This window comes from Macaca mulatta, chromosome 1 (genome assembly GCF_049350105.2).
Source record: "Macaca mulatta isolate MMU2019108-1 chromosome 1, T2T-MMU8v2.0, whole genome shotgun sequence".
Classification (NCBI taxonomy): Eukaryota; Metazoa; Chordata; class Mammalia; order Primates; family Cercopithecidae; genus Macaca; species Macaca mulatta.
In genome coordinates this window covers 36,173,434-36,194,667 of record NC_133406.1, presented here as the reverse complement: position 1 = coordinate 36,194,667, position 21,234 = coordinate 36,173,434, and the positions used below count along the sequence as shown (strand labels likewise).

The window sequence follows — 21,234 nt, the reverse complement described above, 5'->3', positions numbered from 1 at the left end:
CCTGGCTAACACAGTGAAACCCCGTCTCTACTAAAGAATACAAAAAATTAGCCAGGCGTAGTGGCGAGTGCCTATAGTCCCAGCTACTCAGGAGGCTGAGGCAGGAAAATGGTGTGAACCCAGGAGGCAGAGGTTGCAGTGAGCCGAGATTGCGCCACTGCACTCCAGCCTGGGTGACAGAGCAAGACTCTGTCTCAAAAAACAAAACAAAACAAAACAAAACAAACAAAAAGAAAAGACTCATCCATCTGCTGTCTTCAAGAGACCTATCTCACATCTAATGACACCCATAGGCTCAAAGTAAAGAGCTGGAGAAAGATCATGCAAAGGGAACACAAAAAAGAGCAGGGGTTACTATTCTTATATCACAGAAAACAGACTTTAAGCCAAAAACAGTAAAAAAAGACAAGGGCATTACAAAGTGACAAAATATTCAATTCAACAAGACTTAACTGTCCTAAATATATACACACTCAAAATTAGAGCACCCAGATTCATAAAACAAGTACCTTTAAACCTAAGAAAAGACTTAGCCACACAAGTAGTAGTGGGAAACTTCAACATCCCCATGACAACATTAGATCATTGAGGCAAAAACCTAAAAAATTATGGACTTACATTTGACACAGACCAACTGGACCTAACAGACACACACAGAATACTCCATCAACCATATGTTCCAGAACAGGACAAGGATGCCCACTATCACCACTGTTATTCAACACAGTACTGGAAGTCCTAGCTAGTGCAATCAGACAAGAGAAAGAAAGAAAAAGCATTCAACTTGGAAAGGAAGAAGGCTAATTATCCTTGTTTACAGATAATATTATCTTATTTTTGGAAAAACCTAAAGACTCCACCAAAAAACTATTAGGACTGATAAACATTCAGTAAAGTTGCAGGGTGTAAAATGAACATACAAAAATCAGTAGCATTTCTATATGCTAACAGTAAACAATCTGAAAAAGAAATTTTAAAAAGTTATCCCATTTATAAGAACCACAAATAAAATAAAATACATAGGAAGTAACTTAACCAAAGAAGTAAAAGATGTCTACAAAGAAACTATAAAACACTGATGAAAGAAATTGAGGAGGATGCCAAAAAATGGAAAGATATTCCATGTTAACGGACTCAAAGAATCAATATTTTTAACTTGTACACACTAACTAATTTACAGATTCCAGGCAATGCAATTCCCTATCAACATACCAATAATATTCTTCATGGAAATAGAAAAAACAATCCTAAAATTTATATGGAACCACAGAAGACACAGAATAGCTAAAGCAATCCTGGGGGACGGGGAAAAGAAAGAACAAAACTGAGGAATCCTATTACTTGACTTCAAATTATACTACAGAGCTACAGTAACCAAAATAGCTTGGTACTGGCATAAAAACATACAAATAGACCAGCTGCACAGAACAGAGAATCCAGAAACAAATCCATACACCTACAGTGAACTCATTTTCAACAAAGGTGCCAAGAACATTCATTGGCAATGGGGAAAGGATAGGGCTGGGAAAACTAGCTATCCATGTGCAGAAGAATGGAACTAGACCCCTAAGTCTCACCTTATACAAAAATCAAACCAAAATGGATTACAGACTTAAATCGAAGACCTCAAACTACGAAACTACTACAAGAAAACACTTGGAAAACCCTCCAGGGCATTGGTCTGGGAGAAAATCTATTGATTAACACCCCATAAGCACAGGCAATTAAAATAAAAATGGACAAATAGAATCGTATCAAGTTAAAAAGCTTTTGCACAGCAAAGGAAACAATCAACAAAGAGAAGACTCACAGAATGGAAGAAAATATTTGCAGCCTACCCATCTGACAAGGGATTAATAACTAGAACATATAAGGAGCTCAAACAACTCTACAGAAAAAAAAAATCTAATAATCTGATTTTTTTTAATGGGCAAAAGATCTGAATAGACATTTCTCAAAAGAAAACATATAAATGGTAAAGAGGCATATGAAAAAGTTCTCAACATCACTGTAAGTGTCCATCAACAGAAGAATGAATGGATAAAGAAAATATTATACATATACATCATGGAGTACTATTCAGCCATAAAAAGACTGAGATCCTGTCATTTACAACAACATGGATGGAACTGGAGGTCATTATGTTAAGTGAAATAAGCCAGACACAGAAAGATAAACACTTTATGTTCTCACTTATTTGTGGGAGCTAAAAATCAAAACAATTGAACTCATGGAGATAGAGAGTAGAAGGATGGTTACCAGAGGCTGAGAAGGGCAGTTGAGGGGATGAGGGCAGGGGGTGGGGGGGTGGGTAAGGAAATGACAGATAATGGGTATAAAAAGAAAGAATGAGTAAGATCTAGTATTTGATAGCACTACAGGGTGACTATAGTCAGTAATAATTTAATTGTACATTTTAAAATAACTAAAAGAGTATAATTGGATTGCTTGTACAAAGGATAAATGCTTGAGGGGATGGATACCCCATTTACCATGATGTGATTATTACTCACTGTATGCCTCCATCTAAATAGCTCATGTACTGCCTAAATGTATACACCTACTATATACCTCCAAAAATTAAAAATTAAAAGAATCAATGAAACCAAAAGTTGGTTCTTTGAAAGGTTATATGAGATTGACAGACCACCAGATAGATAAACTTAGAAGAAATGAGATCCAAATAAGCACAACCAGAATTGACAAAAGTGACATTACAACCAATTCCACAGAAATACAAAAGATCCTCAAAGACTATTATGAACACCTGTACACACACAAACTAAAAAATCTAGAGAAAATGGAATTCCTGGAAATTCCTGGAAAATCACAACCCCCCCAAGACTGAATTAGAAAGAAACAGAAACCCTAAACACACCAATATCAAATTCTAAAACTGAATAATAAAAAACCTACCAACCTAAAAAGGCCCTAGACCAGATGGATTCACAAATTTTACCAGACATACAAAGAAAAACTGGTAACAGTCTTCCCGAAACTACTCCAAAAAAATCAAGGAGGGGGGACTCCTCCCTAACTCATTCTATGAAGCCAGCATCACCTTGATACCAAAACCGGGCAAAAACACAACAAAACAAGTAAACTACAGGCCAATATCCCTGATGAACATAGACGTAAAAATCTTCAACACACTACTAGCAGTACACCAAAAAGTTAATTCGCCATGATTAAGCAGGCTTCATTCTTGTGATGCAAGGTTGGTTCCACATATGCAAATCAATAAATGTGATTCACCACATAAACAGAATTAAAAATAAAAACCCTATGATCATCTCAATAGATACAGAATAAGCTTTTGATAAAATCCAACATCCCTTATGATAAAAACCCTCAAAAAAACTAGGCATCAAAGGAACATACCTAAGAGCCATCTATGGCAAACCCACAGCCAATCATACTGAACAGACAAAAGCTAAAAGTGTTCCCCTTGACAGGTGGAACAAGACAAGGATACCCACTCTCACTTAACATAGTACTGGAAGTCCTTGTCAGAACAATCGCACAGGAGAAAGAAATAAAAGGCATCCAAATAGGAAAAAAAGAAGTCCAACTAGCTCTCTTCACTGACCATGTGATTCTATACCTAGAAAACCCTAAAGACTGCAAAAGGGATCCTACAACTGATAAATGACTTCAGTAAAGTTTCAAGATACAAAGTCAATATACAAAAATCATAACATTTCCATACACCAATAACGTTCAAGATGAGAGCCAAATCAAGAACACAATTCCATTTTCGATAGAATCAACAACAACAAAATACCTAGGAATACACAGAAACAAACAAATACCAAGGAGGTGAAAGATCTCTACAAAAACTACGAAACACTGCTGAAAGAAATCACCTGACGCAAACAAATGGGTAAGCATTCCATGCTGCTGGTTTGAAAGAATCCAAAAAATTAAGAAGGAGGGACTCCTCCCTAAACTCATTCTATGAAGTCAGCATCACCTTGATACCAAAACCTGGCGAAAACACAACAAAACAACTAAACTACAGGCCAAATAGCCTGTGGTAAATAAACGACATGGCCAAATTAAAATGGCCACATTGCTCAAAGCAATCTGCAGATTCAACACTATTTCTATAAAGCTACAAACATCATTTTTCACAGAACCAGAAAAAAACTATTCTAAAATTCACATGGAACAACAACAAAAATCCAAAAACACAAAGCAATCCTAAGCAAAAAGAACAAAGTGTGATGCATCACACACCTGAGTTCAAACTATACCATAACGCTACCGTAGGTAACCAAAACAGCACGGTACTAGTACAAAACAGACATATAGACCAATGGAACATAATGGAGAACCCATAAATAAAACCAACAGCTACAGCCATCTGATCCTGTATAAAGCTGACAAAAATGAGCAATTGGAAAAGTCTTCCTATTTAATAAATAGTGCTGGGATAGCTGGCTAGCCATATGCAGAACAATGAAATTGTACCCCTACCTTTCACCATATACAAAAATTAACAAGATGGATTTAAAGATTTAAATGTAAAACCTAAAATTATAAGAATCCTAGAAAAAAAATCTAGGAAACGCCATTCTGGACATGTGCCTTGTGAAATAACTTAAGGACTAAGTCCTCAAAAGCAAATGTAACAAAAACAAAAATTGACAACTGGGACCTAATTAAACTAAGAGCTCTTCCACAAGAAAACAATCAACAGGGTCAACAGATAACCTATAGAATGGGAGAAAATACTGACTGACTACGCATCTGACAAAGGTCTAATATTCAAAATTTATAAGGAATGTAAACAATTGAACAAGCAAAAAAAAAAAAGGGCAAAAGATACAAACAGACACTTCCTAAAAGAAGACATACAAGTGGCCAACAAACATATGAAAAAAATGTTCAACATCACTAATCATTAGAGAAATGCAAATCAAAACCACAATCAGATACCATCTTACACCAGTGAGAACAGGTATTATTAAAAAGTCAAGAAATAACAGATGTTGGAGGCTATGGAGAAAAGGGAAGGCTTATACACTGTTGGTGGGGATGTTAATAGTTCAGCCACTATGGAAAGCAGTTTGGAAATTTCTCATATAAGTTAAAATAGAACTACCATTTGACACAGCAACCCCATTACTGGGTAAAACATTCAAAAGAAAATAAATTGTTCTTACCAAAAGACACATGCACTCATATGTTCATCACAGCACTATTCACAATAGCAAAGACATACAGAATCAAGCTAGGTACCCATCAATGGTGGACTAGATAAAGAAAATGTGGTCCATGTACACCACAGAATATTATGCAGCCATAAAAAAAGAAGGAAATCATGTCCTTTGCAGCAACATGGATGCAGCTAGAGGCCATTATCCTAAGCAAATTAACACAGGAACAAAAAAGCAAATACTGCCATGTTCTCACTTATAAGTGGGAGCTAATCAATGGGTACTCGTGGACATAAAGATGGCAATGATACTGGGCACTACTAGAAGGAGGAGTGAGGGAAAGGGGGAAGGGTTGAAAAACTAACTACTGGGTACTATGCTCACTACCAAGGTGATGGGATCAATCATACCCCAAACCTCAGCATCACACAATATACCCCAGGAACAAATCTACTACACATATACCCCACGAATCTAAAATAAAAACTGAAATTAAAAAAGAAAAAATCACACACACATTGGAAAAAAATAAAAAGAAAAAAGGAAATGTGACAAAATGTTAAAAACTGGTGAGCTGGCCAGGCACAGTGGCTCATGCCTGTAATCTCAGCATTTTAGGAGGCCAAGACAGGCACATCACCTGAGGTCAGGAGCTCAAGACCAGCCTGGCCAACAAGGGGAAACCCCATCTCTACTAAAAACACAAAAATCAGCCAGGCATGGTGGCATATGCCTGTAGTTTCAGCTACGAGGGAGGCTGAGGCAGGATAATCACTTGAACCTGGGAGGCACAAGTAGATATGCACCACTGCACTCCAGCCTAGGCAACAGAGTGAGACTTTGTCTCACAACAAACAAACAAACAAACAAAAACTGGTAAATTTAGGTAGAAGGTATATAGGAGTTCTCTTATTATTTTGAATAACTTTATATGTCAACTTGACTGAACCACATGGTGCCCAGACATCTGGTCAAACACTATTCTGGGTGTGTCTGTGAAGGTATTTCTGGATTAGATAAAAATTTGAATCAGTAGATTGAGTAAGGCAGATTGCCCACCCAATGTGGCAGAACTCATCTGTTGAGAGTATGAATAGAACAAAAAGGCTGAACGAGTGCTTTAACTGAACACTGGTGTTTTCCTCCCTTTGGACTCAAGACTGAAACATCAAAACTCTTCTCAGGTCTAGAACCTACTGGCTTCTGGACTAGAACTTATACCACTGGCTCTCCTGCTTCTCAGGCCTTCACACTCAGTCAGGAATTACATATTAACTATTTTGGGTCTCCAGCGTACCAATGGCATATCGTGGGACTTCTCAGCCTCCAGGATCATGTGAGCCAATTCCTTATAGTATATATAAGAAAGTATGTAGTATGTGTAATTAATTATGTAGTATGTGTAATAAATAAGGATTATGTATATAAAATAAAATATATATACACATCCTATTCATTCTGTTTCTCTGGAGAACCCTAACACACTATTATTTTAACTTTATTATTAGTTTGAAATTATTTAAAAATAAAAAGGGAGGGAAACTGTAAATTCTCCCAAGTTACACAGAAGCTCCTCAACTTAAAAACCTTCCACCTGCAGGCTGGGCACGGTGGCTCACGCCTGTAATCCCAGCACTTTGGGAGGCCAAGACGGGCGGATCACGAGGTCAGGAGATCAAGACCGTACTGACTAACATGGTGAAACCCCGTCTCTACTAAAAATACAAAAAATTAGCCAGGCATGGTGGCAGGTGCCTGTAGTCCCAGCTACTCGGGAGGCTGAGGCAGGAGAATGGCATGAACCCGGGAGGCGGAGGCTGCAGTGAGCCAAGATTGCGCCACTGCACTCCAGCCTGGGCAACAGAGCAAGACTCCGTCTAAAAAAAAAAAAAAAAAACAAACAAACCTTCAACCTGCAAATTTTCATAGAAACCAACAAAGCTGCACACCCAATAAACAGCACAACTCTAATGCAGGTACTGTTAAAACTGAAGTGTTTTATGGTCTTTTCCTCCTGTTTAAAGCATTTGGTACATAAGTATCTCTAACTCCACTCCATAATAAAACGGAGACGCCTGGTCCCCAACATTTTTGTTTGATAGTATTATGGTGAACGTTATGCTACAACATAAATTTTAAAAGAAAAAGTACAATTGTTACCACCAACAGATGGCGTTAGTGATCACTTGTTTAGCGTCAATCTGGACTTGAGACAAAATAAGCTGAAGAACAGCTTTTTGGACCTAAGCTCATATATCCATAAATATTTTTGCCTCGTGCTAATAATACAGATGAATATTATTTAGGAGATGGAAGATATCTTAGAGATCTCAACTTAGGGTGCATTTCAAACCCCAGGTCTTTTAATGCTTGCCTCGTCTCAGGGCCCACGTCCCAACCCTGAATACCATAGAGAATTATGGCTGTAGGAATTCATTGTAAAGTGATGAGAAAGTGTTGTATCTTTCAAATGTGTAAGAATGAAAGAATATGAAGGCAGAAAAAAAAAGGACAAATTTGCTAACCCACTGCTTTGTTCCAATCCTGATTTTACAAAAGACAACACCAATCCAATGCCAAGGTCATGTGATCTTGCCAAGGCCACATAACCAATTAATGGCACAGGTAGATCTTAAATTCAAGTCTTCCGTTTGCTAATCCTTGGCACTTTCCATCAGCCCTTCTTGAATGTTTAAATGCTATGGAAATGTGTGAGTGGCCGGGTGTAAAATAACTGGTTTCTCTCCTTCTTCATTTCTGATAAAAGTTTTTTAGTTGAGTAAGATGACAAAGGAAACAGTATGTACAAAGGAACAGTGAAATCCCTTCTCATATTCAGTGGACTGCCAGTAGTTCAAGTACAGTACAGAGGGCAAATGCAAACGGAGGTGGGAAGCATCAGGAAGTGAGTCTGAAGAAATAAAGGGCAATGTTTGTGACAATAATAGGAAAGCCTGGACTGTACACAATGAAAAGGTAGAGTCCATATTAATGGACTATTAAATTATATCTTACAAATTCCATTCAGATGGATATACACAGAAACAGAAAGAGAGACAGAAAAAGAGAGAGACCATACTGAATTCAGAAGTCTCAACAAATGGATACCTAAGCAATGACTTCAACTACAATAGACCCTTGGTATAAGTTTATGAAGTATTTTTTCCAAGACAACTTGAAAGATTTCCAAATTGGAGAATACTACTATGGCATATAAAACATTAAAGTATAATTATTTTTTAACTCCTACAGACCTTTAATAATTCTAAGAAGATTTAAATAATTTATACTTATTCACATTACTATGTAAACTGTAAAGGTGACTCATATGAATCATGAATTAAAGCCATCACGAAATGTTACATTTTATTCTTTAATTTACTCTAAATTCTTCCTTCTACAGCTATTGCTTTTTGCTTCTCTTTGATCACCAGCAGTAGGAGTTGGCTCCAGCTGTAGAAAGATAGTGCTGGCAACAAAAGTTACTATGGCCAGGCCACATGGCTCACACCTGTAATCTCAGCACTTTGGGAGAGGGAAGTGGGAGCGCCACTTGAGCCCAGGAGTTCAAGACCAGCCTAGGCAACAAAGCGAGACCTCCATCTCTACAAAAAAAAAGAAAAAATTAAAAATTAGCTGGGCATGGTGGTTCATGCCTATAGTCCTATAGTCCCAGTTACTTGGAAGGCTGGGGTGAGAGAACTGCTTCAGCTTGGGAGGTCAAGGCTGCAGTGGGCCAAGACTGCACCACTGCACGCCAGCCTGGGCAACAGAGTGAGACCCTGTCTCAAAAACAAAAAAACAAAAATTACTACACAAATAGTACAGATTAGCAAATCACATTGAGATTTACCCACTCGGTAGTAGACTAGGACCAATCTGGGCTCAGCAAATTACAAACTATCATATGCCATGCATCCTCCCTGTCATTCATGGAATACTGAGAACCCACAATTATAAGTGTTAATTTGTGAAAGCCAGGAATCTATTCTATCAGCGACTACGAAAAAAAAAGTTTTTTGCTCTAAATAGTAAAGATCCCTCTGGTCTTTTAAAAGTAACAATACCTATAACAACATAAATATTTGCATAGTGACTTGTAGCTTACCCACACAGTTTAATTTCACCAGAAGGATTTCAAGAAATGTTCTAGTAAATTTATGACCTAGTTTTTCAGCACAACATTTTTATTAAGAACTGAGAGTACCAGGTCTCTGAACATACACTTACTCCTTCCTGCATAAGTTCCAGAAGCCACCCAATGACCAGAAGAAGGGAATTTCCTGTATAAGTATTGAGGTGTTACAGAGATTCAAACACTGCTCGTCATTTATTCTAACACCCCTCCAAGATAAATATTATTTATCAATAATGTAATCAATTTAAGAAACTGATAATCAGTTTAGAAAAGGAGGCGTAGAGAGGTTCAGAAGGTTATGGAATAGTGTTCTCTCTCAAGAAGAGCAAATAAAGCTTTCCAATAAACCTTCCTTCCATCTTCCTCCCCAATCCGAAAAAAGGTGTCCCTATTTGTTTCATTTGCTAGAATTTCTTCATATTTACTTCTGTCTGCCAAGGAATAGATGTCAGGAATATCTTCACAGAGAATCTGATATCTGAGATGAGTCTTAACAAGTAGAAAATGGGCATATGGAAGGGAAATTTATGGTAAGGGCAATCCTGGCACAAGGAAATGCTATTTGCAAAGCCACAAGAATGGAAGAAATTGCCACAACGGAGGAATGTTGGTTCTTTGTAGAAAAAAGCACAACGGGTTGGGGAGGTGGAGTGCATGGGGTGTGTGTGTGTGTGTGTGTGTGTGTGTGTGTGTGAGAACATGGAAGATAAACTACAAAGATAGACTCTAGCCAGCTCATGAAGCACTTACGACAGCATGGAAAGAAATGCACTTTAATGTAAATCAAGATTTCCTAACTAAGAGATATGCATAATACTTTAGGGCCATACATTGCCCAATTCCCCCGAAGTATGAAAACTGTGTACATGAACACACACAAAAATAAACTCATTTTCCTGGGTCCATAGCTATTAGTGATTTTCAAAGGGACTCAGGAATAAAAAGCAGTTAAGAACCACTGCTCTGGGCAACTGGGAGTCCCTGCATAATTATAGACAGAGAAGTGTACCACAATACTTTTATTTTAGAAAGGTAACTTAGGTAACATTTGTGGACACTGATGAATTTGAGAACCTTAAATGCAGAAGGAGCAATAAGGAGGTTTATTATCCTACTGCAGCCAAGAAATTATAAATACGAACATTAAAAAACCTAATTCCAGAGACTTTTCAAAGTAAAAGTGCCTGAATTCATCAACCAGCTGCACGCAGACTGTGAGAGAGAAAAAAGCTAAGGTTGCCTTATTCTACTTCTTAAAGTTCACGTCATTCACTTATTACATACCATCATCAGTAAAAGCCATTACACACAGCACAGTAGCTGCAAGTGAAAGGGTGCCACTCTCTTTTATTTGCAATAAGCCACCACTGGAAAATTAAGCAGAAAATGTCAAATATCCCAAAGAGGAAACACTGGTGGCCTAGAACAGCGTTTGGCAAACTGGCCCACAAGCTAAATCCAGCCCCATTTTTGTAAATAAAATTTTAACAGAACACAGCCACTCATCCATTTATGTGTTGTCTATGGCTGCTTTCAAACTACAAAGGCAGAACTGAATAGCTGCAACAGAGACTTGCATGGCCTGCAAAGCATAGATTATTTATTCTTTGGGCCTTTGGAGGTTTGCCAACCTCTCACCTAGAACAAAAATGGATAGATTCTACTTCAGAAAGTACTGTTTTGTTTGTTTGTTTATTTATTTATTTATTTTTGAGACGGAGTCTCACTCTGTCACCAAGGCTGGTGTACAGTGGCGTGATATTGGCTCACTGCAACCTCAACCTCCCAGGCTCAAGAGATCCTCCTGCCTCAGCCCTCCACGTAGCTGGGACTACAGGTGTGTGCCACCATGCTCGGCTAATTTGTGTGTGTGTATGTGTTGTTGTTGTTGTTTTTGTAGGGATGGGGTTTTGCCACACTGCCCAGCCTGGTCTTGAACTCCCGAGCTCAGGCAATCCGCTTGCCTCAGCCTTCCAAAGTGCTGGAATTGCAGGCGTGAGCCACTGCACCCAGCCAGAAAGCATTGCTTTAGTGCAACAGATGTAAGTAATATGCAAAGTAAGGTACTCTCTACCTCTGTGCATGGATCAAATCCAGTCATATAGCCATCAGTCTTCTGGAGCAGCTGTAGATAACTGCAAGAGCAGCAAGCTACTTCTAAGATCCTCATCAAAATGAACTTACAAAATCCCAAGTATTACTCCGTTTAGAAAAATACCACTCCTCAAACACAACATATTAGGGGCCAACGTTTCAAACCAATCCAAATCATTGTCCTTCCCCCTATTCTTCCATTCATATCTACCTTCTCTCTCCTCAAGGTTCTCTTTTAAAATGGAAAAAGAAGAAAATACTAAAGATCCAAGGGTTATCGGTAAAACTGCTAAAGTTAGATCTAAGAACCAGGATCTTGGCCTATTTATGGAACACTGGAAAAAAAGCTGGCTAGGTAGGCATTCAAAATTAATAAATCTTAAATCTAAATTTCAGATTTTGAATAGCCACCAATTATTTTTTAAAAAACTAATTTTTAGTCTATCAATTAAAATTAAGCTCTACTGGTGGCCTCTATCAGACTAGGTTGGGGAATGAGGTGTACAAGTGGTAATATTTCAACATTTTTTTTCAAAGGATATGAAAACAAGTACTGCAACACATCCAAATAGAACTCCAGGTGGCTACGCAAAAATAATTATTTCATGAATCAAAGAGTCTCATGAACACATCATCCACACATCCCCAAAGGCCTAATACACAATTTTCTTAAAAGGTTTTTGTTTAGCAACTTGTTTTGGCAGTAACATATTCAACACATGAACATGTAATAACACATGATTAAATAATAAACAACTAAAATTGACTTTAGATACTCCAAATCAGGGTTTCTCAACCTTGGCACTGCTAACATCTGGAACTAGATAATTCTTTGTTGAGGAGGACTTTGCTGTGCATTGCAGGCTGTGTGGAAGTATCTCTGGCCTCTACCCAGTGGATTCCAGTAACAGTTGTGAAATCAAATGTCTCCAAGACAACAGTCTCCAGCTGAAAACCACTACTCCAAAGGAATTTTATTTCTTAATGATTTCTAAAAACAAAATTTCTTTCAACTTTTTCTGCTTTGTATATATTAAAGTATATGAAAAATGAAGTAATGATGCATGTGATAGTTAATACTGTCAACTTGATTGGATTGAAGGATTCAAAGTATTGATTCTGGGTGTGTCTGTGAGCGTGTTGCCAAAAGAGATTAACATTTGAGACAGTGGGCTGGGAAAAGCAGACCCACCCTTAATCCAGGTGGGCACAATCTAGTCGGCTGCCAGTGTGGCTGGAACATAAGCAGGCAGAAAAATGTGAAGAAGAGACTGGCCTAGCTTCCTAGCCTACACCTTTCTCCCATGCTGGAGGCTTCCCACCCTCAAACATCAGACTCCAAGTTCTTCAGTTTTGGAACTCAAACTGGCTCTCCTTGCTCCTCAGCCTGCAGACAGCCTATTGTGGGACCTGGTGATCCTGTGAGTTAATACTTAATAAACTCCTCTTAATATATATATATCTATTCCATTAGTTCAGTCCCTCTAGAGAACCCTAATGCATGTTATATAAAGTTTGTAATCAATCTTTTATCATTTTCTATCTGTAGTAAATCTTTATTGCACATATATATATATATTTTTTTTTTTTTTTTAAGATAAAGTTTTTGCTCTGTTGCCCTGGCTGGAGTGCAATGGCGTGATCTCGGCTCACTGCAACCTCTGCTTCCTGGGATCAAGTGATTCTCCTGACTCAGTCTCCCGAGTAGCTGGAATTACAGGCACCAGCTAATTTTTGTATTTTCAGTAAAGACAAGGATTCACCATGTTGGCCACACTGGTCTCAAACTCTGGACCTCCGGTGATCCACCCACCTTGGCCTCCCAAAGTGCTAGGATTATTAGGCTTGAGCCACTGCACTCAGCCTGCATGAATTTAAAAATTTTTAAAAACAGATTTGGTCCAAAAACAAAAGCTAAATTTTAGTCTATCAATTAAGTGATAGACTTAAATGGGTTGTTGGTGGTGTGTACCTGTAAGCAAGAGGACAGCTTGAGCCCAGGAGTTCAACACTAGCCTAGGCAACATAGCAAGACTCCATCCCTATCAATGTAAAACAAACAAACAAAAAACAACAAAAAACCTTTATTTATATATATAGGTTACATGTAATAAATTTCAAACTATATATATAGTATACACCTATGAAAAATCAAGATAGGGAACATACTTAGTCACCACCAAAGTGCCTACCTTCTTTTTTTTTTTTTTTTTTTTTTTTGAGATGGAGTCTTGCTCTGTCACCCAGGCTGGAATGCAGTGGTGCCATCTCGGCTCACTACAACCTCCGCCTCCTGTTCAAGCGATTCTCCTGCCTCAGCCTCCTGAGTAGCTGGGATTATAGGTGTCTGCCACCACAACTGGCTGATTTTTGTATTTTTAGTAGAGATGGGGTTTCACTATGTTGACCAGGCTGGTCTTGAACTCCCGACCTCAGGTGATCCACCTGCCTCAGCCTCCCAAACTGCTGGGATTACAGGTGTGAGTCACCGTGCCCAGCCAGTGCCTGCCTTCTTTTGCTCTGCATAATTATTTTGAGATTCATCCCTGTTGTTGTGACTATCAATAAATAGTTCATTCATTTATATTGCTAAATAGTATAGTTACATCACAATTTGTTTATCCATTTTTTCCAGTTTGTGACTATCATAAATAAAGCTGCTGTGAACGTTAGTGCACGAGTCTTTTCAGTAAATACCTAGGAGTGGAACTGCTGGTAGGTGTACGTTAAGGTTTTTTTGTTTGTTTGTTTGTTTTTTGAGATAGAGTCTTATTCTGTCACCCAGGCTGGAGTGTAGTGGCGCAATCTTGGCTCACCACAACCTCCGCCTCCCGGGTTCAAGGGATTATCCTGCCTCAGCCTCCCGAGTAGCTGGGATTACAGGCATATGCCATGATGCCTGGCTAATTTTTATATTTTCAGCAGAGACAGGGTTTCACCATGTTGGCCAGGCTGGTCTCGAACTCCTGACCTCAGGTGATCCACCTGCCTCAGCCTCCCAAAGTGCTGTGATTACAGGCGTGAGACATGGTGCCCGGCCTGTATGTTAACATTTTAAGAAACAACCAAACTGTCTCCTAAAGTAGTTGAACTGTTTTACAGTCCTAACAGCAAAGTATAGAGTTCTAGTCTTTCACATCTTTGCTAACACTTGGTATCAAGGTCAGTCTTTCAGGTAGGCAGTGCTAGTTCACTGATTTTAGTTCCCATTTCTTTAGTGACTATTAACATGATAATTAATATAATACAGGCTCTCCGTGGATCGTGCGGGGCCTGAGCCTCTCTGCTGGCGCAGGTTCTGCTCACACCAGCTCGCTCCTGCTGCCATGCCCACCACCATTGAGCGGGAGTTAAAGGAGTTGGATGCTCAGCATCGCTGGCAGCCGCTGTACTTGATGATCACAGTTGTGTTAAACTGCAAAATGCTGAGAATGATCATATTAATGCCAGCTTAGTTGACACAGAAGAAGCACAAAGAAGTTACATCTTAACACAGGGTCCACTTCCTAAAACATGCTGCCATTTCTGGCTTATGGTTTGGCAGCAGAAGACCAAAGCAGTTGTCATGCTGAACCACATTGTGAAAAAAGAATCAGTTAAACATGCACAGTACTGGCCAACAGATGACCAAGAGATGCTGTAAAGAAACAGGATTCAATGTGAAGCTCTTGTCAGAAGATATGAAGTCGTATTATACAATACATCTACTACAATTAGAAAATATCAACAGTGGTGAAACCAGAACAATATCTCACTTTCATTATACTACCTGGCCAGATTTTGGAGTCCCAAAATCACCAGCTTCATTTCTCAATTTCTTGTTTAAAGTGAGAAAATCTGGCTCATTGAACCCTGACCACGGGCCTGCAGTGATCCACTGTAGTGCAGGCATTGGGCACTCCGGCATCTTCTCTCTGGTAGACACTTGTCTTGTTTTGATGGAAAAAGGAGACGATATTAACATTAAACAAGTGTTATTGAACATGAGAAAATACCAAATGGGTCTTATCTCAGACCCCAGATCAACTGAGATTCTCATACATGGCTATAATATAAGGAGCAAATGTATAAAGGGAGATTCTAGTATACAGAAATGATGGAAAGAACTTTCTAAGGAAGACTTATCTCGTAGCTTTTGATCATTCACCAAACAAAATAATGACTGAAAAATACAATGGGAACAGAATAGGTCTAGAAGAATAAAAACTGACAGGTGACTGATGTACAGGCCTTTCTTCTAACATGCAAGATACAATGGAGGAGAACAATGAGAGCGCTCTACGGAAATGTATTTGAGAGGAAAGAAAGGCCACCACAGCTCAGAAGGTGCAGCAGATGAAACAGAGGCTAAATGAGAATGAACGAAAAAGAAAAAGGCCAAGATTGACAGACACCTAATATTTATGACTTGAGAATATTCTGCAGCTATAAATTTTGAACCACTGATGTGCAAAGCAATACCTGAAGCCCACTCTGGAAACTAAAGTGAGGCTTGCTAACCCTCTAGATTGCCTCACAGTTGTTTGTTTACAAAGTAAACTTTACATCCAGGGGATGAAGAGCACCCACCAGCATAAGACTTTGCAGAACCTTTAATGTGATGTGTTGTGAAGTGTTTATAATATGTGTATGAAACGCAGCAAGATATACAAGAAACAAATTAGGAAAGATTACTTTGTATTGTACTGCCATTCCTACTGTATTTTTATACTTTTTGGCAGCATTAAATACTATTGTTAAATAAAAATATATATATATAAAGACTAAACATCTTTTCATATACTTAGCATATCTTCTGTGGTGAGGTATCTATCAAATATTTTGCAGATTTTAAAAAATTGGATTGTTGGTGTTTAGTTGAGAGTTCATTAGTATATATTCTATATACAAGGTCTTAATCACACATTTGATTTGCAAGTATTTTCTCCTATCCTGCAGCCTGTCTTTTCATTCTCTTAAGAATTCTTTTTTCAGCTGGGCATGGTGGCTCACACCTGTAATCCCAGCACTTTGGGAGTCTGAGGTGGGTGGATCACCTGAGGTCAGGAGTTTGAGACCAGCCTGGCCAACATAGTGAAACCCCATCTCTACTAAAAATACAAAAATTAGCCAGGTGTGGTGGGTGGCACATGCCTGTAGTCCCAGCTACTTGGGAAGCTGAGGCAGAATTGCTTGAACCCAGGAAGTGAAAGTTGCAGTGAACCAAGATCACACCACTGCAGTCCAGCCTGGGTGACAGAAAGAATCTCAAAAAAAAAAAAAAAACAAAAAAAAAGAATTCTCCTTGGAAGAGCACATTTTCAATTTGATTAAAAAAAATCATTTTATCAATGTGCTATTTTATGGATCATGCTTTTGGTGTTATAACTAAAAATTTTGCCTGACTCAAAATAAAGATTTTGTCCTAATTTTGCCAAAAGTTTGTAATTTTAGGCTTTACCATTTAGGTCTTTGATTCATTTTGAGTTCATTTTCACAAACAGTGCAAGATACAGACTGAAGTTCATTTGTTTGCATTTGGATATCCAATTGTGCCAGCATTATTTGTTGAACAGACTATCCTTTCTCTGCTGAACTGCCTTTGCACCTTGTCAAAATTCAGTTGTCCATTTATGTACTGGCTTACTGCTGGATTCTGCTCTGTTCCATAGATCTATTTTGCCATTCTTATACAAATACAACATTGTTTTGACCACTATAGATTTATAATAAATTGTGATGTTAGATAGCATTAGACCTCCAACTTTGTTCTTCTTTTTTCAAAGCTGTTTTGGCTATTCTAGGTCCTTTACGTTTCCACATGAATTTCAGAATCAGCTTGTCAATTTCCATCCCCCTGCCCCAAAAAAAGCCTGCTAGCATTTCATTGGAATCGCATTGATCAATTTAGGGATAATTGTCATCTTAGCAACAATGAGTCTTCTCACCCATAAACAAAGAATATCTCCCCACTTATCTAAGTCTTCTTTACTTTCTTTCTACAATGCTGTGTAGTTTACAGTATTTCATATCTGATACTATTATCAATGGTACTGCTTTTTATCACATTTCAATTTCTAACTGCTCATTGCTAAATAAATACAATTGATATTTATAGACTGACTCTGTAATCCACAACTTTATTAAATTCACTTAGTCCCAAAAATTTTGCAGCAAGTTCCATCAGATTTTCTACAAACAATCATGTTGTCTACAAAGAAGATACTTTACTTCCTCCTTTCCAATCTGGATGCCTTTTCTTTTCTTTTTTTTTTTTGAGATGGAGTCTCACTTTCTCGCCCCGGCTGGAGTACAGTGGTGCGCCCTCCCAGTTTCAATTGATCCTCCTGCCTCAGCCTCCTGAATACCTGGGATTACAGGCACCCACCACCATGCTGGGTTAATTTTTTTGTATTTTTAGTAGAGACGGAGTTTCACCATGTTGGCCAGGACGGTCTCGAACTCCTGAACTCAAGTGATCCACCCCTGCTCTCCAGCCTCTCTAAGTGTTGGCATTACAGGCGTGAGCCAGCACACCCAGTCTATTTATTTTTCTTGACTGTATTGGCTGCAATGCAACTCCAGCACACTGTGAAACAGAAGTGGTGAGAGTAGCCATCTGTTTTGTTGCTGGTCTTAGGGAAAAATCATTCAGTCTTTCACCATTAAATATGATGCCACCTACAGTTTTTTTAGAGACATCCTTCACTGGGCTGAAGAAGTTCCTTTCTAATCCTAGTTTTCTCAAAGTGACTACCCAGAATGAAGGTTAGATTATCAAATGCTTGCCTCCCCTGTCCCCAATTTTCTGAGATGATCATATAGTTTTTCTTTTTTACTTATTGTAGTGAATTACAATGATTGCGCTTTTTAAATGTTAAACCAACTTTGCATTTCTGAAATAAACCCCAGTTAATTATGATGTATTTTTAAATAAACTGTTACATTCAATTTGTTAAAATATGGTTAGAACTTTTTTATGTATGCTCATGTGAGATATTTCTGTGTAATCTTCTTGTCTCATAATGTCTATCTAGTTTGAGTAAGAAAGTAATGCTACGCTCACAAAGTACGTGAGGAAGTATTTCTTCTTCTGCAATTTTCTGGAAGTGTTTATATAGAACTGGTCTTAATTCTTCCTTAAACGTTTAACAGAATTTACTTGTGAAGTCATCTGGGTCTGAAGTTATTTATTTATTTATTTTTTGGTGTGGAAATACTGTAATCACAAATTCAATTTCTTTAACAGATACAGGGTTATTTCAGGTTGTCTATTCTTGAGTGAAGCTTGGTAGTATGTGTCTTTCAAAAAATTTGTCCAATTCATCTCTGTTTTAAAATGTATAGGCATAAGGTTATTCACAGTATTCCTGTTACCCTTTTATATCTGTAGACTCTGTAATGATGCCACTTCTGTCATTCCTGATTTCAATCAGTATAGCTAGAGCTTCATCAATTTTATCGATGTTGCCACAGAACAAATTTTTTAACTTAAATTGGTTCTGTGGCAACACCAATAAAATCAATTTTCATTGATTTTTGTCTAATTAGTAGAAAGTTTAAAAACAATAATTTCCACACTGATCTTTATCATTTCCTTTACTGTAATTGCTTTCATTTTACATCAAAATCATTTTCATTGATTCTTTCTAATGAGGAGAAAGTTAAACAATAATAATATCCACACTGATCTTTAGTATTCCCTTTCCTGTAATTAGTTTAATCTGCTTTTCCTCTAATGCCTTAAGGTAGAAAATGTAAGTGAATGATTTGAGATCTTCTTTTCTTATGTAGGCATTCAGGGCTATAAATTCTGTCTGAGTTCTACTTCAATAGTATCCCACAAATTCTTTTTTACTTACTTATTCTGTTAAGAGACAGGGTCTCACTCTGTTGCCCCAAGCTGCAGTGGCGTAATCATAGTTCACTGGCCTCAATTTCCTGGGCTCAAGTGATTCTCCTTTCCAGTAGCTAGGACTACAGGTATATGTCACCATGCCTGGCTAATTTTTAAATTTTTTTTTTTGTAAAGACAGGGTTTTGCTATGTTGCCCAACCTGGCCTTGAACTCCTGGCCATAAATGATCCTCCCACTTCAGACTCCCAAAGTGTTGGGATTACAGGCATGAGCCACCACAACCAGTACCACAAATTCTGATACGTTGTTTTCATCTTGATTCAGTTCAAAAGACTTTATAATCTCCCTTTTGATCTCTTCCTTGAACCATAAATTATTTTAAATTCTGTTGTTTAGTTTCCAAAGACTAGATTTTCCCCCATTTTGTTAACAGTTTCAAATTGAATTACACTGTGATCAGAGAACATCGTCTGAAGGATCTCAATCCTTTTAAATTATTGAGACTTTTTTGTGGCCCAAAATATAGACCATCATGAAAAATGTTCTGTAGATATTTGAGTAAACTGAGCATAATCTGTTATCGTCGGGTGGAGATTCTCTAAATATTAATTGAGTTAAATTGGCTGACAGTATTGTTTAAGCCTACTATATATACCTATGATTTTCTGTCCGCTTATTATATCATTTATTGAAAGAAGAGTAAGTATCCAACTCAAATTGGGGATATGACAATTTCTCCTTTGAATACTATCAGTTTTTGTTTAAAGTATTTTGAAATTCTGATATTAAGGGCATAAATGTTTAGAACTATTACATCCTCTTGATTAACTGTCCTCTTTATCATTTTATAATGGCATCCTTTATCCCTGGAAATACTCTTTGCTTGGGTCTTGTCGGATATTAATACAGCCACATAATGCTCTTTTGACTATTACAAGCATGGTGTATCTTTTTCCATCTTTTACTTTTAGCTTATTTGTGTCTTAATATTTAAAGTAGGCTTCTTGCAGGCAGGAGATGGTTAACTCTTGTTTTCTTATCCAATGTCACCATTTCTGCTTCTTTTTTTTTTTTTTCTTTTGACAGAATCTCACTCTGTTGCCAGGCTGGAGTGCAGTGGCACGATCTCGGCTCACTGCCACCTCCATCTCCCAGGTTCAAGCAATTCTCCTGCCTCGGCCTCCTGAGTAGCTGGGACTACAGGCATGCGTCACCATGTCCGGCTTATTTTTGTATTTTTAGTAGAGACAGGGTCTCACCATGTTGGCCAGGATGGTCTCAATCTCCTGATCTCATGATCTGCCCACCTCAGCCTCCCAAAATGTTGGGATTACAGGCATGAGCCACTGCGCCCAGCCCATTTCTGCTTCTTAATGTGTTTAGGTCTTCTAGATTTTATAGGTTTAAGTCTATTATATTTTGCTATCTGCTTCATATTTGTCCCATTTTTTTCTCTTTTTATGCGTTCTTCTGAATAAATAAGTGTAGTTTCTAATTCCATTTTATCTCCTTTGTTGGCTTCTTAGCTACAACTCATTGTTTCACAGAATTGTGTTAGGATTTATAGTAAACCTTTAACTTTTCCTTCAGATGATATACCACTTCATGTACAGTACAGGAACGTTACCAAGTATCACATCTTGCCCACCTAAGTTTCTAGACTTGCGGTATACTACGTCTTTGTCAAAATGGGAGAGAAGCAAGTACTAGAAAAACATAAAAGAAATAGTAACAACAAACTGAGACCTCCTTCTTAACTTCTTTTAAAAAGGAAGAATTGAAAAGGAATTAGATATTTAAAAATTAAAACTCTGTAACTGAACCACCTGGGTTTGAATTCTATTTCTGTCGCTTACATATTGTATAACCTTGGGCAAGTTGGTTAGCCTCTCTGTGCCTTAGTTTCTACATCTTTACAATGAAGGTAACAGAAACATCCAATGAGTTAATACAGGTAAAATGCTTAGAACACCAAGCATCTATTAAATGCTGAATATATTATT

At 37.9% G+C, this 21,234-nt stretch overlaps 1 protein-coding gene and 1 pseudogene across 4 annotated transcripts in view; one reads left to right on the top strand and one right to left on the bottom strand.

Annotated features, from left to right (window-relative positions):
- RALGPS2 (Ral GEF with PH domain and SH3 binding motif 2) overlaps positions 1-21,234 on the bottom strand; it is a 201,141-nt gene that overhangs the window by 146,002 nt on the left and 33,905 nt on the right. The gene's annotated exons all lie outside the window — the stretch shown is intronic.
- On the top strand, positions 14,135-15,792 carry LOC100430136 (tyrosine-protein phosphatase non-receptor type 2 pseudogene; annotated as a pseudogene). Its single transcript, XR_013416772.1, has one exon. The product of XR_013416772.1 is annotated as a tyrosine-protein phosphatase non-receptor type 2 pseudogene (transcript).